Below are 17916 nucleotides of genomic sequence, written 5' to 3' on the forward strand. Positions count from 1 at the left end.
TCGCCCCTCAGGATCCAGATCGGGATCGGGCGCTCCCGTCGCCGCGTCGCAGCTCACCGATGCCCGCGCCCCGCCAACCGTCGCCACCTCGCCGGACCACTACGTCGTCGGCCGTCGTCGCCTCGTCCTCCCCGACTTCCTCGACCTCTTCCCCGCCCTGACCTCGCCGACGGACGCCGCTCGACGGAGCCGCTCTGCGTCGCCTCGCCTCCTCATCTCTTCCTCAACCGGCCTCCTCGAGCCTCGCCGGCTTACCCCTGCATCGGGGGTGAGCGCCTTCCCTCGTCTCCTCTATGTCCCGTCGTAGGACGCCGTTCGTCGTGTTCACCTGCTCTCTGACCGCGCGTGCCCGCACCTGCAACCCTTCCATGGCCGCGCCCGGGGCCTATGCCCGCGCCCTGGCTACTCCGGCCTCGCTTCCGCAACCCCCGCTGCCCGCACCATTGCGCCCACCCCGCGTCGTTTCTCACCGCTATCGCGACGCCTCACGCTCGTCCGACCGACCTCACGTGGCCTCTGTGCCCGCCGACGCTCGCCGTGCACCAGTGCACAAGCACAGACGCGACCACGGCTGATGCCAATGACAGTCGGGGCCCGACCCCTGTGAACTAAAGTTAAAAAAATAAAATGTAAAATAAATTAAATTGTTAGTAATCAATTAATTAATTAAATGGTTATTTTACTTAATTAAAGTTTCCTTAATTAACTTAACACTAGTTACCTTGTTTCTTAGTCTGTTAGTCTATGACATGCGGGCCCAGCCTTTTGCTTAATAAAATGGGTTATTTAAATTAGTTTAACCCTGAGTCACTTACATGTGGGACCCGCAACACTGTTCTTTCAGATAAGGTTGACTAGGTCAGCTGCTGACTCAGCAATGGGGCCCTCTGTCAGCCCCACTTACCCATCTCTGGGTACACTCTCTGTGTACCCATTGCAATTACACTTGATATATTTTCGAATTAAAATAAATCCTGTTATTTTTAGAAATGGTTTAATCCTTGAAAATTAATATAAATTAATCCGTAACTCAGATGAAAATGTTTGATACATGAAAGTTGCTCAGAACGACGAGACGAATCCGAACACGCTGTCCATTCATCCGCCACACATCCCTAACATAGGGAACATGCAACCTTTCCCCTCCGGTTCATCTGTGTGACAGACGTCCGGAACCGGGAAAACTTTCCCGGATGTTGTCCCCCTTTACCGGTATCGTATAACCCTGCGTTAGAACACCTCTAGCATCGCTTATTGTCTGATTATGCATATGTTGGCGGGTATTTACTGTTTTCCCCCCTCTTCTCTCCAGTAGACTCCGAGACCGCTCTTGATGCCACTGTGTTCGACTACGTCGACAATGACCCTCCTTCTTATCTGAGAAACCAGGCATGCCCCCCCTTTGATCATCCCGATATCGCCCATTCCATTATCTCATGCTTGCATTAGATTTTGCTGTTGTTATTGTTTGCTCCTATTCTGATGCATAGCCTGCTTTTGTACCTGCTTATTGTTACCTACTTGCTTATCCTAAACTGCTTAGTATAGGTTGGCTATTGATCCATCAGTGACCCCCACTTGTCCTTGTTGCCCCTGCTTCATCATCGACGCCTTGATTGACGTGATCGACGACCAGAGCCCAACACCTCACATCACATCACGCCCATTTAGTTGCTCGACTCTGCAGTGCTACTATCGAGTGCCGAGGGTGATCCCTCATAATGCACTCCTGATGATAATTCTATAGTGTAGCTATTCGGTCCTGGTCATCGAGGGTGATTTCCTCTTCCACCATTCACGATACGGCTCTGTCGTTCAACACCTCAAGTGTGAACCTCGAGGGTCCCTCTTACGTTCACCTTGATGATTACATTAAGTGGAATCCTCCGTGGATGATTCCTCGGGTTTTCCCCTTGATGTTTGGACACACGGTTACCTTGACTTTACTTGAGACCTTTGGGAAAGTCGGGCGGGCCCGGAGAGCACCGGCAAGATAATGACGTGGCACGGCCGGGCTTTCTAGGCCCTAGTCGTAAGTCCACGAGACGGGGCGATGGGGTCACTTTCGATTGTGAGTCTCTGCTCGTCTTCGCAAACTAATAATACACTATGGTTTGGGTATTTGTTCTGAGTTGGCCTCTGGCCTTTACGCACCAACCACCACGCGAGAATAGTTATGGGCCTCGACGTCGCGGTATCAGCCGAAGCTTTGTCAGACGTCCAGTTCAGCAGTGCGGCACTGCTGGGCCGGCACCATCCATGTAGAGGTGGAGCCTGGACCCGCCCTGTACGCAATGACCCGGAGTGCAACGAGCAATGGGCCCAGACCCCGGAGTGCTTAGGAGGTAGACCGGCGGGGACCTCTCTGTTGAGCCTAGGTAGGGCTGCAACACGTTGATCTTCCGAGGCCGGGCATTGACCCCAGAAAGGTGTGTCCGGCCAGAGTGATCGAGCGTGTTGGAAAACGTGGTGCACCCCTGCAGGGAAGATTATCTATTAATAGCGGTGTCCAGGGTAACGGACGTTCAGACTTATATCCTGATCTTATACAACTACAAAATGGATACTTGAGATATGTGGCTCCGGGATTACTTTCTCGCAGGGAGTCGAGGAAGGATCTCTGGGCATTAATGTTACAACATGTTTGTTAATTAAAATGCTATCCTTTACTCTTCTACATGCTGCAAGATGCTTGGAGCTGCTTGAAGATGCTAGTCTTTGATAGGCTAGGCCTTCCTCCTCTATTCTGGCATTCTGCATTTCAGTCCATAGATACAAACCTTCCATTTGATACCAATGCATACTTAGTATAGATCTGATGCTTGCGAGTACTTTGGATGAGTACTCACGGTTGCTTTGCTACCTCTTTTCCCCCTTCTTCTTTCCGGTTGATGCAACCAGATGGTGGATCCTTGGAGCCAGATGCCACCGTCGATGGATGCTACTACGTGAAGACCGCCAACGTCCAAGAGTAGATAGGAGGTACCAGGTAGGAGGCCTTGCCTCTTCGATCGTGTTGCTTTCGTGATAGCCTTCTTAAGGCAGTCTTGTTTAACTTATGTCTGTACTCAGATATTGTTGCTTCCGCTGACGCTTGTGCATCAAGCTTATGTATTTGAGCCCTTGAGGCCCCTGGCTTGTAACATAAAGCTTGTATTATTTTATTTGTGTCTAGAGTTGTGTTGTGATATCTTCCCATGAGTCCCTGATCTTGATTGTACACATTTGCATGTATGATTAGTGTACGATTGAATCGGGGGCGTCATAGGAGGGGAGATGATGTGGAGCATCCGACGATCATTCCCGTGTACACTATGACTCCTCCCCAAGCCCCAAGTGGACATACGACGAGACCCATTCCTAAATGCTTCCCCTTTCCACTTGTGCGAGACATGGTTGCTACCTAATGCAAAGACACTATGTATGCTTAGGAACCGAGGAGACAACCATGGAGATGCTCGAAGCATAGGACAAGTCCTCACGGAAGCGGATTAAGAAGTGCCTCAAGTGGAGTCACCGCGGAGCTACAGCAACCGGACATCCGGCAGGAGCCCGGACATCCGGCGCCAACAACCAGAACAAGACCAGAGAGAGATGGATGTTAGGCGACTCTACAGTGGCCGGACATCCGGCGCTCCGCGACGGGCCGGACATTCGGCACCTGCCCGGAAATCTAGCGCAGGCTATCTAGAGAGCACCGAGACCGACTCCACCAGCCCATACATCCGGCCCACTAGCCCGGACATCCGGCATCTCGGGAAGGACTGGACATCCGGCCGGACGCCCGGACATCCGGCCCCCCTGCCTGCGTGCAGCGCATCTGGGCCGAGGCCCATGTACCCCTTCGTCCCTTAGACTATATATACTCCCCCACCTCATCCTAGTTAGGGTTAGTGTTGATTTAGCTCATTTGTGAGATAGAGCCTTGCTCATCACTACAAAAAAAAGACACATCCATGACATATTGGGACGAACGAATTTTTTTCCTGTCATACTTATGACACTTCTATGACGATAATTGTGACAAAACCTGGTATCATCATAGATGTGGTGGGTTCCTACTTCTATGACAAAAAATCATGACAGAAAGGCTTTCATTTTGGATGGGCCGGAGACGCAGCTGCATGTCATTGTTTGGGCCGTCCATGACGGAAAAACCATGGTAGAAGCGAGGGTGAGGAAAATTTTGGGGAGTTCCCGGTTACGGTGGGTGGTCGGGGGCCGAGCGATGCGTGTTTCTCTCGTACACGTACGCGCGTGTGTGCGAGGCGTTGAGCTCTAACTGAACCCGAGTGAGGCGTCCCCTAACTGAACCCGAGCGATTGCACTGCAGGCTACGCATTACTGAACCCGAGCGATCGAGCGATTCCTTCGCTAGTACTGCTAACTGAAGCCGATCAATGTTGCCTCTAGATGAACAGTGAGCGTTGCATGCAGGGGGGTTTGGATGAACAGTGAGTGTTGCGGGGGGTGGGGGTGGATGAACAGTGAGCAGTGGGGGTGGATGAACAGGACCCTGTGGCGTTGCCTCTGGATGAACATGACCCCGATCGATCGAGCCGGTTGGGGCTGGATGAACAGGACCCCGTGGAGGGCTGGATGATCAGGACGACCCCGTGGAAGGCTGGATGAACAGTAGATGGTGGAGGGGTGGATGAATAGTAGCCCGTGGAGGGGTGGTTGAATAGGAGCCCGTGGAGAGGGGTGGTTGAACAGTAGCCGGTGGAGTAGCGCGCGGTGGAGGCTGGATGAACAGGAGCCTGTGGATGAACAGTCGCAGGTGGAGGCTGGAGGAGGTTGACGGTGGATGAACATTAGCCCGTGGAGGCTGGAGGAGGTCGATGGTGGAGATGAACAGTATCCCCTGGAGTCCTGTTTTGTAGTACGCCACAGTCCTCCCGTTGAACAAGGCCCCCGTTTCGACCGTAGCGCTCCAACACAAGTACATTTTGTCCATTTTGCGGTATGCCACACCCCTCCCAATCAACAAGACCCCGTTTCGACCGTAGGAGGTCCAACACAAGTCCGTTTCCTCCGTTTTGCGGTACTCCAGACCCCTCCCGATGAATAGGATCCCATTTTGAACGTGGCCGGTCAAACACAAGGCCGTTTCCTCCGTTTTGCGGTACGCCTGGCCTTGTTTCCGTCGCCTGTTCCGTCCAAGCCCTCCCGAAGAACACGACGACGCATTCCATTCCGACCCAGCCGGTTGGCTCCCATGAACACGACGACGATGTTGTTTCTCCGTTCCGACCCAGCCATGTACACGAGCCCTGGCCGTACGTATGCGCCAGTAGGCGTTCGAGACCCCGCCCGTATGTACGTACGTGGCCGTATTTTCTTTCTTGCACATTGGCCGCTGTACATACATGTACATGCTACGTGTGCACCTCTACTATGACACGTGCGCGCCTCTACATCCACCAGTATGTACGTACATGTTCGCGACTAGAATGACAACACTACGTACGCTTCGACCAGGTGGGTCCCGACAGTCAGGCACTTCCTTGCATGCAGAGATGTAGCTGGTGGGTCACATCAGTCAGGGGGGCGAATCGTTTTTTTTGCCCGGATGCACTTCCTTGTGTTTGCGTGCGAAGGTGTAGCTGGTGGGTCCCAGCAGTCAGGGGGGAAACGTTTTTTCGCGAAATACGATGGCCCGTCCGGTGGGTCCCTACTGTCAGGTGGAGGAATAATTATTTTGCGCATAATAAGGAGGCACTTCCTTGCGGCCGCCGTGGATGTAGCTATCAGCCTCTCCATGTGCAGTACTCTTCCGATGGAAGTCGTTCCTTGACCACGTTGACCACGCCGCGCGGAGAGCACCAGGGCAGTGGACGACGGCGAGGCCTAGGAAGGGGACGACGTGGAGCCGGGGAAGATGCGACAGTGGAAGCCCGCGCGGAGAGGAGTATGAGGGTTCACTAGTTCGGCTGCGGTGTGAGGCTGCCGTCGCTGCAGGGCCTGGCCAGCGGTGGGAATGGTAGGGGGCGGTGAGGCCTTCGCGGCAGCATAGCCAGCCACGGGAGGCAGGAGCATGCGGCACGACCGGCGCTGCTTTGGGCAACTAGAGCAAGAAGACCAGAGGTTGAAGAAGCACTACAGATGTTGGATGGACATCGTATGGTCACTGGAGCTAGAATCATTCATATTGACTAAGTTGACAAAGCCCTCCATCCCCAAAACTTAGTAGGCCCACAAGTCAGCCTCCAACCAAGGTGGGTCCCAGCTAGCAGGAGCAGTACTCATTTTTTTGTGCGTAATAAGGAGGCACTTCCCGTGGGTCCGAGCTGACAGCGGGGGGAACATTTTTTTCGCGAAATACAGTGGCCCGTCCGGTGGGTCATAGCAGTCAGGGGGAATGTTTTTTTTCATGAAATACTGGTGGCCCGTCCGGTGGGTCCCTGCTGTCAGGTGGAGGAATAATTATTTTCCACGTAATAAGGAGGCACTTCCTTGCAGCTGCCGTGGACCCAGCTGTCAGCCTCTCCACGTGAAGTACTCTTCCGATGGAAGTCTGTTGTTGACCCCATTGACCACGCTGCGCCGAGAGCACCACGGCGGTGGACGACGGCGAGGCCTAGGAAGGGGATGGCGCAGAGCCGGGGAAGACGCGACAGTGGATGCACACACGGAGAGGAGTATGAGTGTTCACTGGTTTGGCTGTGTTGTCAGACTGCCACCGCCGCAGAATAACAGGGTGTGTGGGTGAGTGGAGGGATGGCCTGGCCAGTGGTGGGAGTAGTATGGGGGCGGTGAGGCCTCCGTGGCAGCACAGCCGGCCGTGGGAGGCAGGAGCAGGCGGCACAACCGACACTGCTTTGGGCAGCTGGAGCAAGAAGACCAGAGGTTGAAGAAGCACTATGGCCATTGGATGGACATCATACGGTCACTGGAGTATTGACTAAGTTGACAAAGCCCTCCGTCCAAGTCAACTTAGTAGGCCCACAAGTAAGCCCAACAATATGGTGGGTCCCAGCTAGCAGGGGGTATTCATTTTTTTGGGCGTAATAAGGAGGCAGTTCCTTGCATGAGAAGATATAGCTGGTGGGTCCAACCTATCAGCGAGGGGAATTTTTTTTCGCGAAATACAGAGGCCCTTCCTGTGGGTCCTAGCTGTCAGGTGGAGGAATCATTATTTTGCGTGCAATAAGGAGGCATTTCCTTGCGTGCAGCCGTGGACCCAGCTGTCAGCCTCTCCACGTACAGTCCACTTCCGATGGATGTCGTTCATTGACCATGTTGACGAGGCCGCGCCGAGAGCACCAGGGCGGTGGACAACGGTGAGGCCTAGGAAGGGAACGACATGGAGCTAGGGAATACTTGGCAGTTGTTTCCCATGCGGAGGAGTACGAGAGTTTACCGGTTCGTCTGCCGTCCTCAGAGAATAACAGCAGGTGTGGGTGAGTAGAGGGATGGCTAGGCCAGCGATGGGAGTACGGTGGGGCCGTGAGGCCTGTGCGGCAGCATAGCCGGCCGCGGGAGGAGGGGGTACGCAGTCTCGCCGACGCTTGTCTGAGCGGCTGGAGCATGAAGAGCAGAGATTGAAGAAGCACGACAGCTGTTGGATGGACATCCAACAATCACTGCTCTCGTGTGTTGACTAAGTTGACAGGGCGTTGCGTGTGCGTCAACCTTTTTTTATGAAAGCATACGCGTCAACCTGTAGTAGGCGCACAAGTCAGACTCAAATCTGTGGAAAACAACATACATCCCATCTTCCATTATTTCTAATAACGTACAGCCCATTTGCTAATTCTTAAGATTTTTTTTGGAGCCCATCTTCTTTTTGTTAGCATTACACCCCATATTGTGGCCACGGTTAAAAAGTTACGAAATTTTGCATATTTTGGTGCGGTCAACTGTTTTTAATCCAGAAATATCAATTCACATTCAAACTATTTTGGAAAATAATTTATATAAATATAAAATCGAAATAATTGTCCACGAATAAAAATCAATGGAATTTAAAATCTTGTAATGAAAACAAATTAAAACTAATTCCCGGTTTGATGTGTTTTAAAAATGTACAGCCCATTTCTGGGCAAACGAATGAAACTCTCCTGGTCTTGAAAGATTTGCAGCCCGGCATGGCCGATAAAGCAAGTAGGCCTTGTTTGGGTATTTATTTATAAAAAATAGAACTGGGCTAGCCATTTTCAGCAAGAAAAAAACACAAATGGGCTCATGATGTGGTAAACACAAATAAAACCCTGGCTAGACAGGCCACAGCCCCCGCACAGCCCCATTGTTACCCTGATCCGTCGCTAAAACTAGTATAAATAACAACTACTTTTTCCTCAAAAAAAAACCGCGCGACCTGCTGGGTCCCTGGTGTCAGCCGCTCGTAGTGTAATTCTCTCGTTTATTGACTACGTTGACAATGGCGTGAGCCCTAGATGTCCAACCATTAGGAGGAACAATATTTCTGGGCTTGCAATATAGAGGGACTTGCTTGCGTACTGCCATGACGCTGGTGGGTCCCTGCTGTCATCCTCTCCACGTACAGTCATCTCCTTGTTCCTCTCGGTTGTTGACGATGTTGACAACGCAAGAGGGTGGCGCACCGCGCATGGCGAGCGAACCAAGGCTGCAAGGCGGAGGACAACGGCGAGGCCTCGGACGGAACAAACAGGAGCCGTGGAAGATGTGCCGGTCTAGTCGCAGGCGGAGGGGAGTACGAGGGTTGACTGGTTCAGGTGCGGGTGCGTGTTGGGGCTGATGTCGCCGGAGAATAACAGGACGTGTGGGGGAATAGAGGGAGGGACTGGCCAACGTTCGAGGGTACATATGGTTGGGCGGCGGAGGTGCAGCCAGCCATGGGAGGCGGCAGCAGGCGGAGCCGACGGGGTGGTTTGGTTTGGGTAGCTGCAGGAAGAAGAAGACATGAGATAGAAGATACACGACAAATGTTGGATGTCATTCCAACGGCTGGTAGGCAGAATCGTTTGTTGACTGGCTAGTAAGTCGACACCACCTTGGATAGGCTATTTCCTCGTGGGTCCCAAATGTCAGAATCCAAATCTGTCATGGTCATGCTGCCTTTCTTATGAAAATTTACAGCCCATTTGATGTGCTAGTTTGAAATAAGTTTGTGGGTGCTGGTGGGGGCTAATCACTTGGCTTTTGTAATGCACAGTGAGCTCAAGCAACCGGCGAGAGTGATGTTACTTCCCTTGGTTGGGATTTGTTATAATATTTCACTCTAAATTAAACGAATGGCAAGCCATTTCCCTTTTTTCAAAGAAAATATGACCGTCACGGCCGAGTTGAAAAGGGCAGGAACATATAACTCCAGCTTACAAACTGGACAAAAGCACCAAGGTTAATTGTTCATCAGGTTTACAAAAAAACCTAGGTTGAAAAGGGCAACAACATCTAACTCCAGCACTGCTTTCGGCAGTCACAGTCAAATTGATCGGTCAGGTCCATAGAATGAACATCCAGGGTCGTAAAATTTACTAGATTATGACCACAATATGTTGTAAATAGAAGACCGACACTTTAAGAAGGTCTTTTGCCCACTTGAAACTCCTTTTTTTGCTCTTCGACATACCCATCCGTCAAAACCATGCTGCTGATAAACTTAAGCCTGATGGACAATAGTAACCTCGCATTCGGCAGGAAGAATGTGACAAATCTAGTGTTTGCACGGTTGGCTTCATATTGTTCTAGCATTATTGTCTTCAATCGAATCTCAAGAGAAGTCAGAAAATCCCGATGCTTACAAATCCACCGATTGGTTGTAACTTTCTTGCCCTGTCCTGTTGCCTAAATAGACATGAAGATTGAAAATAGTTAAGGTGTAAAAAAGGGTGTCGAAAGAGCAACAGCTGAATGGTTAATTCTAGTACACTATATGCAGGCTTACAATGGGCGTGAAATTATCACCTTTATATACAACTTCTCCAGACATGGAAAGCATTGCAGCAAGCCAATAATCTTGTTCAGATCAAAACTACTCATTTGGATATATAAGATCTTAACAGAACCCAGCACCATTGATAGGCCATCCATGGAGAAACTCTTCATTGAGCATAGAACATAATATTAGTACAAAATGTGTACTCCAAGATAATATATAACTTATGCGTAGAAATTTAAAATGCAGCTTATGGTTACAAGTGTAGATGATAATATAAAGTACCTGAAGAACTATGGAGCCAAACACAATATTGAAATGAGCACAGAGGTCATGTATTACACCCAAGGTCTCCAGTTTAGGCGCAGAGAGGATGGTTATTTGCAACAGTGAATAACTAGAATCAAGGATCAACCATTGAAGTGAAGGGGCATCTTGGATGATGAGCTGCCTTCCGTCAAAAGAAATTACAATTCTTACAAGGTTACGTGACTTTATTTGGAGACAACCGATTCTAACTATGAAAACAAGCACCAAGCACTCCAGGGCAGGGTAACTGGAGTGGATGATGTTGTGCAATGAGGCCTCTGATATATGAACCCGCACAAGTGAAAGTTTCTTGAGAAATGGGACTCGAAGGTTTAGTACCAGATTGTCTGGCAGGTAGCACAATGCAAAGGTGGCGGTGTGGAGAGAGGAGGAAAACTGCGAGATGGACATCGGTGCTAAGGGCACAAGTTCATGGCGTTCGGTATGTGGTATGTGATTTCCAGGGGAATAGTAGAACTCAAGCAGCTGTAGTTCTTTGAATTCAGGGGATTTCAGCCAGGCGTCCACCATGCAGGGCATGGTATGCTTGCTCAGGTAGCATGACGGGGAGCAGAGGCTTTGAACGGAGCCCTGGTGGGAAGAGATGATGGCTCTGTGGATTTAAAAATCATTGAAGAGAGATAGCTGATGATAGTCGAGATTAAGGGGCACGACGCGCCATAGAGGGCGCCACCGAATTGGGAGGACTTGGGTGCGGCATCAATCCTTGGTGGGGAGAAGCGAGATGATCTCCCCAAGGACAGCGTCCGGGAGATCGCTAATGCGGTCCACCCGAGATTCTACGTGTTCCTGGGATCCGGTGGGGGCGAGGTCGCCTCTTCTCCCCCCTCTGCCGGGTGCGAGATCTACAACAGGCGTCGCTGCTGCCGGGAGCCCCATCTTCTTGGCGCTGGGGTCAGCCGACTCCATTTTCCTCGAGGGCGTCGCGTCGCGCTCACGGATTTGAGCAGAGTAACGAATGACGAGCCTAGTTGTAGTGCGAGTGAAGACGAAGGGTGAGGGAGTCTTGGATTAAGGGGTCCTCGGACAAACGGACTATATACTTTGGCCGGACTGTTGGACTATGAAGATACAAGATTGAAGACTTCGTCCCGTGTTCGGATGGGACTCTCCTTTGCGTGGAAGGCAAGCTTGGCAGTTCGGATATGTAGATCTCCTTCTCTGTAACCGACTCTGTGTAACCCTAGCCCCCTCCGATGTCTATATAAACCAGAGGGTTTAGTCCGTAGGACAAGAACAATCATAATCATAGGATAGCTTCTAGGGTTTAGCCTCTACGATGTCATGGTAGATCAACTCTTGTAATACTCATATCATCAAGATCAATCAAGCAGGAAGTAGGATATTACCTCCATCGAGAGGGCCCGAACCTGGGTAAAACATCGTGTCCCCTGCCTCCTTTACCATTAGCCTTAGACACACAGTTCGGGACCCCCTACCCGAGATCCGCCGGTTTTGACACCGACATTGGTGCTTTCATTGAGAGTTCCACTGTGTCGTCGCGATAAGGCTCGATGGCTCCTTCAATCATCTTCAACGATGCAGTCCAGGGGTAGGTTTTCCTTCCCGGACAGATCTTCGTATTCGGTGGCATCGTACCGCGGGCCAACTCACTTGGCCATCTGGAGCAAATCGATAGCTACGCCCCTGGCCATCAGGTCAGGTTTGGAAGCTTGAACTACACTGCCGACATCCACGGAGACTTGATCTTCGACGGATTCGAGCCCATGTCAGGTGCGCCGAACGGTCACGACGGGCATGACTTTGATCTACCATCGGACAGTGTTTGCGAGATCGCGCCTGCGGTGGCACCGAGAATCAATCCAGAGCAGATCGTGCCTTCCAAGGACGGGTGGATAAACCCCGCCACGGAGGCCGCACACTCATCGGCGTTGGAGCCAAACACTGATCCCACCCCCTGTGAGGGTGGTGTCATTGGACCCTTGGACTCGTCTCCGGCTACAGGATCCGAACCACGTGCGCCCGTGACTATCGAATCTGGTTGGGCACCGGTCATGGAGTTCACCGTCGCGGATATTTTTCAGCACTCACCCTTGGGTGACGTCCTGAACTCATTAAGGTCTCTTTCCTTGTCGAGAGATTCTTGGCCGAAGTATGTCCGGCTTGAGTGGGAAGCGGACAACGAAGAAATTCGTTCCCCATCCACCACCCACTTAATAGCCATTGTCGATGACTTAAGTGACGTGCTTGACTTCAACTCCGAAGACATTGACAGTATGGACGACGATGCAGGAGAGGAACCTGAACCACCGCCTATAGGGTGCGGGACAACCACCTCATCATATGATATATATAAGGCGGACACCCCCAAATAAAGCAATGGCGATGAGGCAACGGAAGATAACACCTTGGAGAAGCAATCTAAGCACCGGCGTCATAGGCGCCGCTCCAAGCCCCGCCATAGCAAAAATAGCGATACCGACACAAGAGATAACAATGCCGAAGACGAAAACAATCCTGCCCAGCCAGGCTTTGAGCAGGCCGAGCAAGAGAATGGGCAAGCTAGCCCTAAGGAACAGGCGACAGATGGAGAATCAGAGGATGATAATTACATGCCTCTCTCCGAAGTCGAAGTGAACCTTGGCGACGAAGAATTCATCGTGCCTGAGGATCCCGTCGATCAGGAGCGCTTCAAACGCCGGCTTATAGCCACTGCAAAAAGCCTGAAGAAAAAGCAGCAACAACTTCAAGCTGATCAAGATCTGCTAACCGACAGATGGACTGAGGTCCTGGCTGCTGAGGAATACGGACTCGAGTGCCCTAGCAAAAGCTACCCAAAGTGCAGGCTCCTACCTCAACTCGAGGAGGAGGCTTTAAAGCCCACGCCACAAGCGCAAGATGCGGCTGACAAGCCACCCCGTGGCCGCAACAAAGCGGCGTACCAGCCCGAAGTCTAGACCGCACCACATCACCAATCAAACGATAATACTAAGGCCCGAGGCTACACGAAGGACCTGCGAGATGTATTGGAAAACAAAGCAGGACAGTCAAGATCGATCTATGTATCATGGGAGCGTGCCACAAGACGTGACGATGACCGTCACGCCGGATACAATAAACCAAAGTCCGGCTGGGCCAATTACAATAGACAAGATTCATTTGAACTACGTCGGGACGTAGCCCGGCATAGAGGCGCCGCACACTCCCTATGCTTCACTGATGAAGTCATGGATCACGAATTCCCAGAAGGGTTTAAACCCGTAAACATTGAATCATATGATGGCACAACAGACCCCGCGGTATGGATCAAAGATTTTCTTCTCCACATTCACATGGCCCGCGGCGATGACTTACATGCCATAAAGTACCTACCACTTAAGCTCAAAGGACCGGCTCGACATTGGCTGAATAGCCTACTAGCAAGCTCCATTGGCAGTTGGGTGGATCTGGAAGACGCATTCCTTTATAACTTCCAGGGCACTTACGTGCGACCACCGGATGCTGATGACTTAAGTCACATAACCCAACAGCCCGGAGAGTCAAGCAGGAAATTCTGGACTCGGTTCCTAACCAAAAAGAACCAAATTGTCGACTGTCCGGATGCTGAAGCCTTAGCATCCTTCAAGCATAACATCCGTGACGAATGGCTCGCCCGACACCTCGGCCAAGAGAAGCCAAAATCCATGGCAGCCCTCACGACACTCATGACCTGCTTTTGCGCGGGCGAGGATAGCTGGCTGGCTCGTAGCAACATCACACCCAAAAACTCAGGCGATTCAGACGCCAGGGACAGCAACGGCAAGCCACGACGAAATAGAAACAAGCGCCGCAACAATGGCGACAACGCCGAAGACACGACAGTCAATGCCGGATTCAGAGGCTTTAAATTCGGACAGCGGAAAAATCCATTCAAAAGAAACAGTCCGGGCTCGTCCAGTTTGGACCGCATACTCGATCGCTCATGTCAAATTCACGACACCCCCTATAAACCAGCCAACCACACCAATAGGGAATGCTAGGTGTATAAATAGGTCGGCAAGTTGAATGCCGAAAACAAGGAAAATGGGTTACATAGCAACGACGACGACGAGCCCCGACCGCCGAACACAGGAGGACAGAAGAAATTCCCTCCCTAGGTGAAAACAGTAAATATGATATACGCAACCCATATCCCCAAGCGGGAATGGAAGCGTGCACTAAGGGATGTCTATGTGTTGGAGCCAGTTGCCCCAAAGTTCAACCCATGGTCCTCTTGTCCGATCACTTTCGATCGCAGGGACCATCCTACCAGTATTCGTCATGGTAGTTTGGCCGCATTGGTCCTCGACCCCATCATTGACGGATTCCATCTCACACGAGTCCTCATGGACGGTGGCAGCAGCCTGAGCCTGCTCTATCAGGATACAGTGCGCAAAATGGGCATCGACCCCTCAAGGATCAAGCCAACAAAAACCACCTTTAAGGGTGTCATACCCGGTGTGGAGGCCTGTTTTACGGGCTCAATCACACTGGAAGTGGTCTTCGATCTCCGGACAATTTCCGAAGCAAGGAGTTAATCTTCGACATCGTCCCCTTCTGCAGTGGCTATCATGCACTGCTTGGATGAACCACATTCGCCAAATACAATGCGGTACCGCATTATGCATACCTCAAGCTCAAAATGCCAGGACCTCGTGGGGTTATTACATTAATGGAAACACAGAGCGCTCCTTCGCACGGAGGAGCACACTGCGGCCCTCGCGACAGAAGTACAAAACAGCCTTCTTAGGCAAACAACCAATTCGGTGATAAAGAACTCGGATACCGTCAAGCGAGTCCGGAGTACTCCACAACAGGATCATCCGGCACGTCCAGAGCTTGACTAGCAATCCGTCCTCCGCCCTAGTCCCAGTCAAGCGGCAAAATTTGTGCCGCGCGTACACAACTACGCACTTAAAATACCCTAGGCATAGGCGGAGGCATGGCCATGACATGGTCCACAATGCGGTTGGACCGCCCCGGGAGACACGTATCTTTGCACCCCTTTTTTCTTTCAGGTCCCTATCCTCAGGAGGCTCTTCCGAAGGACCGGCTATCGGACACATAGCGGGACGGACACACCAGGAAGAAAAGAAGCTTTGGTGTACAAGGGAATCCTCAGGTGGTCTCTGATAACGATCGTTATACCTATTTTACATACCCGCATACCGCCCACCCCTGGTTAGGATGTGTCAAACAGTCCTACTCTGCTTATCGCACCACTTGCATATGTATGCTTTGACGTATCATTTGAATAACAAGGGAAAATACTATACAACGTCAGCTTGCTATTACGTTTATTTACCCCTTTCCCTTACTACTTATTTATTATACCCGTGCATTTTGGCACGACCAGTTTGCCAGGGGCTTCAACACCCCATAACCTGGCAAGAGAAGTCCGAACACTTCGGAAAGTGCGGCACCCCGAACTTATAGCACTATATGCATCGGCTCCGAATCATGTCTTGGGTCAATAGTTGGGTTTGCCCGGCTCCTATGTTTTGGTACTTTACGTTCCGCTATATTGGCTAAGGTAGCGCAGGGAGAACTACTGCGATTGTATCCCGGTTCTTCCGAACGAACACCTCAGTAGAGAAAGCCGAAAACTGACTGTCATGATAAGGCGAGAGCCGGTCACTGTTCGAGAGGTCTCAAATCCTTAAAGATTTTTACCGCTTCAGGCGAGGAATCGGGCTTGTCCGATTTAGGCGTGTATAGAGCCCCGAGTCTGGCCTTCCGGATACTAGGGGCTTCGCCAAAATTTAAAATTATAGACTTCTATGTCTACGTGAGAGCGATAAAGCCGTATAGTCTGATTGCCTCGTTCGCGGCGCTAAACACCTCCTTAAAAGGACCAAATATTTGGATAAAGAGTGTTTATACTTATCCCGAACACCCCAGTACTAGTTGCATGGGGGCAGAAGCCGACAACTAGCCAACTCTCAAGATTTTACAAACGGCCGCACAGAAGGTAATATTTTAAGTTAACAAGCACCATATAGCGCACATGAACTGGTTTTCATATTACAGGATGACTGTCGGCGTTCTGGGAATGGGGGTCCCCAGACTTGCCTGCCTGCGGCCTGCGGCGTGGCTCGAACGATGGCCCAGTACGGCCCCTCTTCATCAGCGCAAAACTCAAGACCCTCGCGAGGGGCCAAGCCTCGCGGGGCGGACGATGCAAGGCTTCCTCAGGAGCGGCCTCGCCAGGCAGGCTCGCGAGGAGGCGGAGAGATCAAGGCAAGGGTACCTCGCGAGGATCTCGTGATGCAAGCCATGACGATCGAGGCCAGGTGGGCGCCAGGTGGGCGCCGGCCTGCGCAGTGTCCTTGTTTCCTCTTTGGTGCAAAGGGGGCCAGCACAGACATGGAGTACCGAGGCATCAAGCAAAGGTTACCATTTCAGTGCAACAAGACCAAGACCAGCAGAGCCGCAGGATGGAGGTCACCGTGGAGCCCAAGACGGTGCATCACCAGTGCCTTTGGCAGCCGAAGACCAACTTTAGTCAGGATAACTTGTACTGGATGTTCCCCTTCAAAATGGCCGTTGTTGGCGCCCTTCCCGCTCAATATTTGGGAAGAGGACCAGGGCCTCTATAAATAGGGCTAGTCACTATAGTAGAGAGGGAGGGAGAATATCATCTAGAGATGGGAAGATCCACCCCAAGTAGAACATCGCATCAGCTCAAGAACACCTCTCGCGAGGCAGTTCTTCCTTTGTATTGTTCATCATCCGCCCCTGAGGCAATCCACCACACCACGCACTGGAGTAGGGTATTACACCACAACGGTGGCCCGAACTAGTATAAATCTTGTGTCCCTCGAGTTGTTCATTGTTTAGCTTAGATTCTCCTGAGGCGATCAAACATAGATTGGTAGGGGGATGATCTTCGCGCGCACCCCAGAGTTCAAACCTTAAGGGTCTGCTGGAACCCAACATCCGACATTTGGCGCGCCAGGTAGGGGTGCACCGAAGCTCTCCCTTCCGTCGGCTAGCTCTCCATCAGCACCGCACTCCACCCTCATGGCGGGCAACACCCCGCCTACTCCGACTGTCGACGCCGGCGCGGGGACCGGGGGGCTCCGAGCCCTGACCCCCGCCTTGCGACAAGTGCGGTGGCCTAACAAGTTCTAGCCGGACATGCCGCCACGCTACGACGGCGCGGCCGATCCGCTGGCATTCCTGCTGGCGTGTGAGGAGGCCGTCCTAGAGGCAGGGGGCGATGACAGGGTCATGGCTAACTGGCTGCCCATGGCCCTCACTGGCGTCCCGCGCATGTGGTTGCTCCACTTGCCAGCGGCCTCTGTGGCCTCTGGGCGGCTCGCTGGCGCCACCTTCGAGCCTCCATGTCAAGCCGTTTGTCTGCCGGATAGGCGCCGTCCTCAAGCGCCGTGAAGCCCCCCCAGGCTAGGTGGCGCCCGAGGCCGATTTAACCTTCAGCTCGGATGATCACCCCTCCAACACCGCCTGTTCGGGCGCGCTCCCGATGCTATGCACCCCCACCATCTGCCAGGTGGCCATCACCAGGACCCTCATCGACGGCGGTGCCGGTCTCAATGTGCTCTCTGCGGAGGCTTTCAGCCTCCTCCATGTGCCGCTGGGGCGACTCCAACCCAGCAAGCCCTTCTTAGGCATCGGAGGTTGCCCCACCAACTCCCTGGGGCAGATCCGCCTCCCGATGACCTTCGGCACCCACGACAACTTCCGCACGGAGCTGGTCGACTTCGACATCGCCCCCATCGGCC

This window comes from Triticum dicoccoides, chromosome 6B, assembly GCF_002162155.2.
Source record: "Triticum dicoccoides isolate Atlit2015 ecotype Zavitan chromosome 6B, WEW_v2.0, whole genome shotgun sequence".
In the NCBI taxonomy this organism is placed as follows: Eukaryota; Viridiplantae; Streptophyta; class Magnoliopsida; order Poales; family Poaceae; genus Triticum; species Triticum dicoccoides.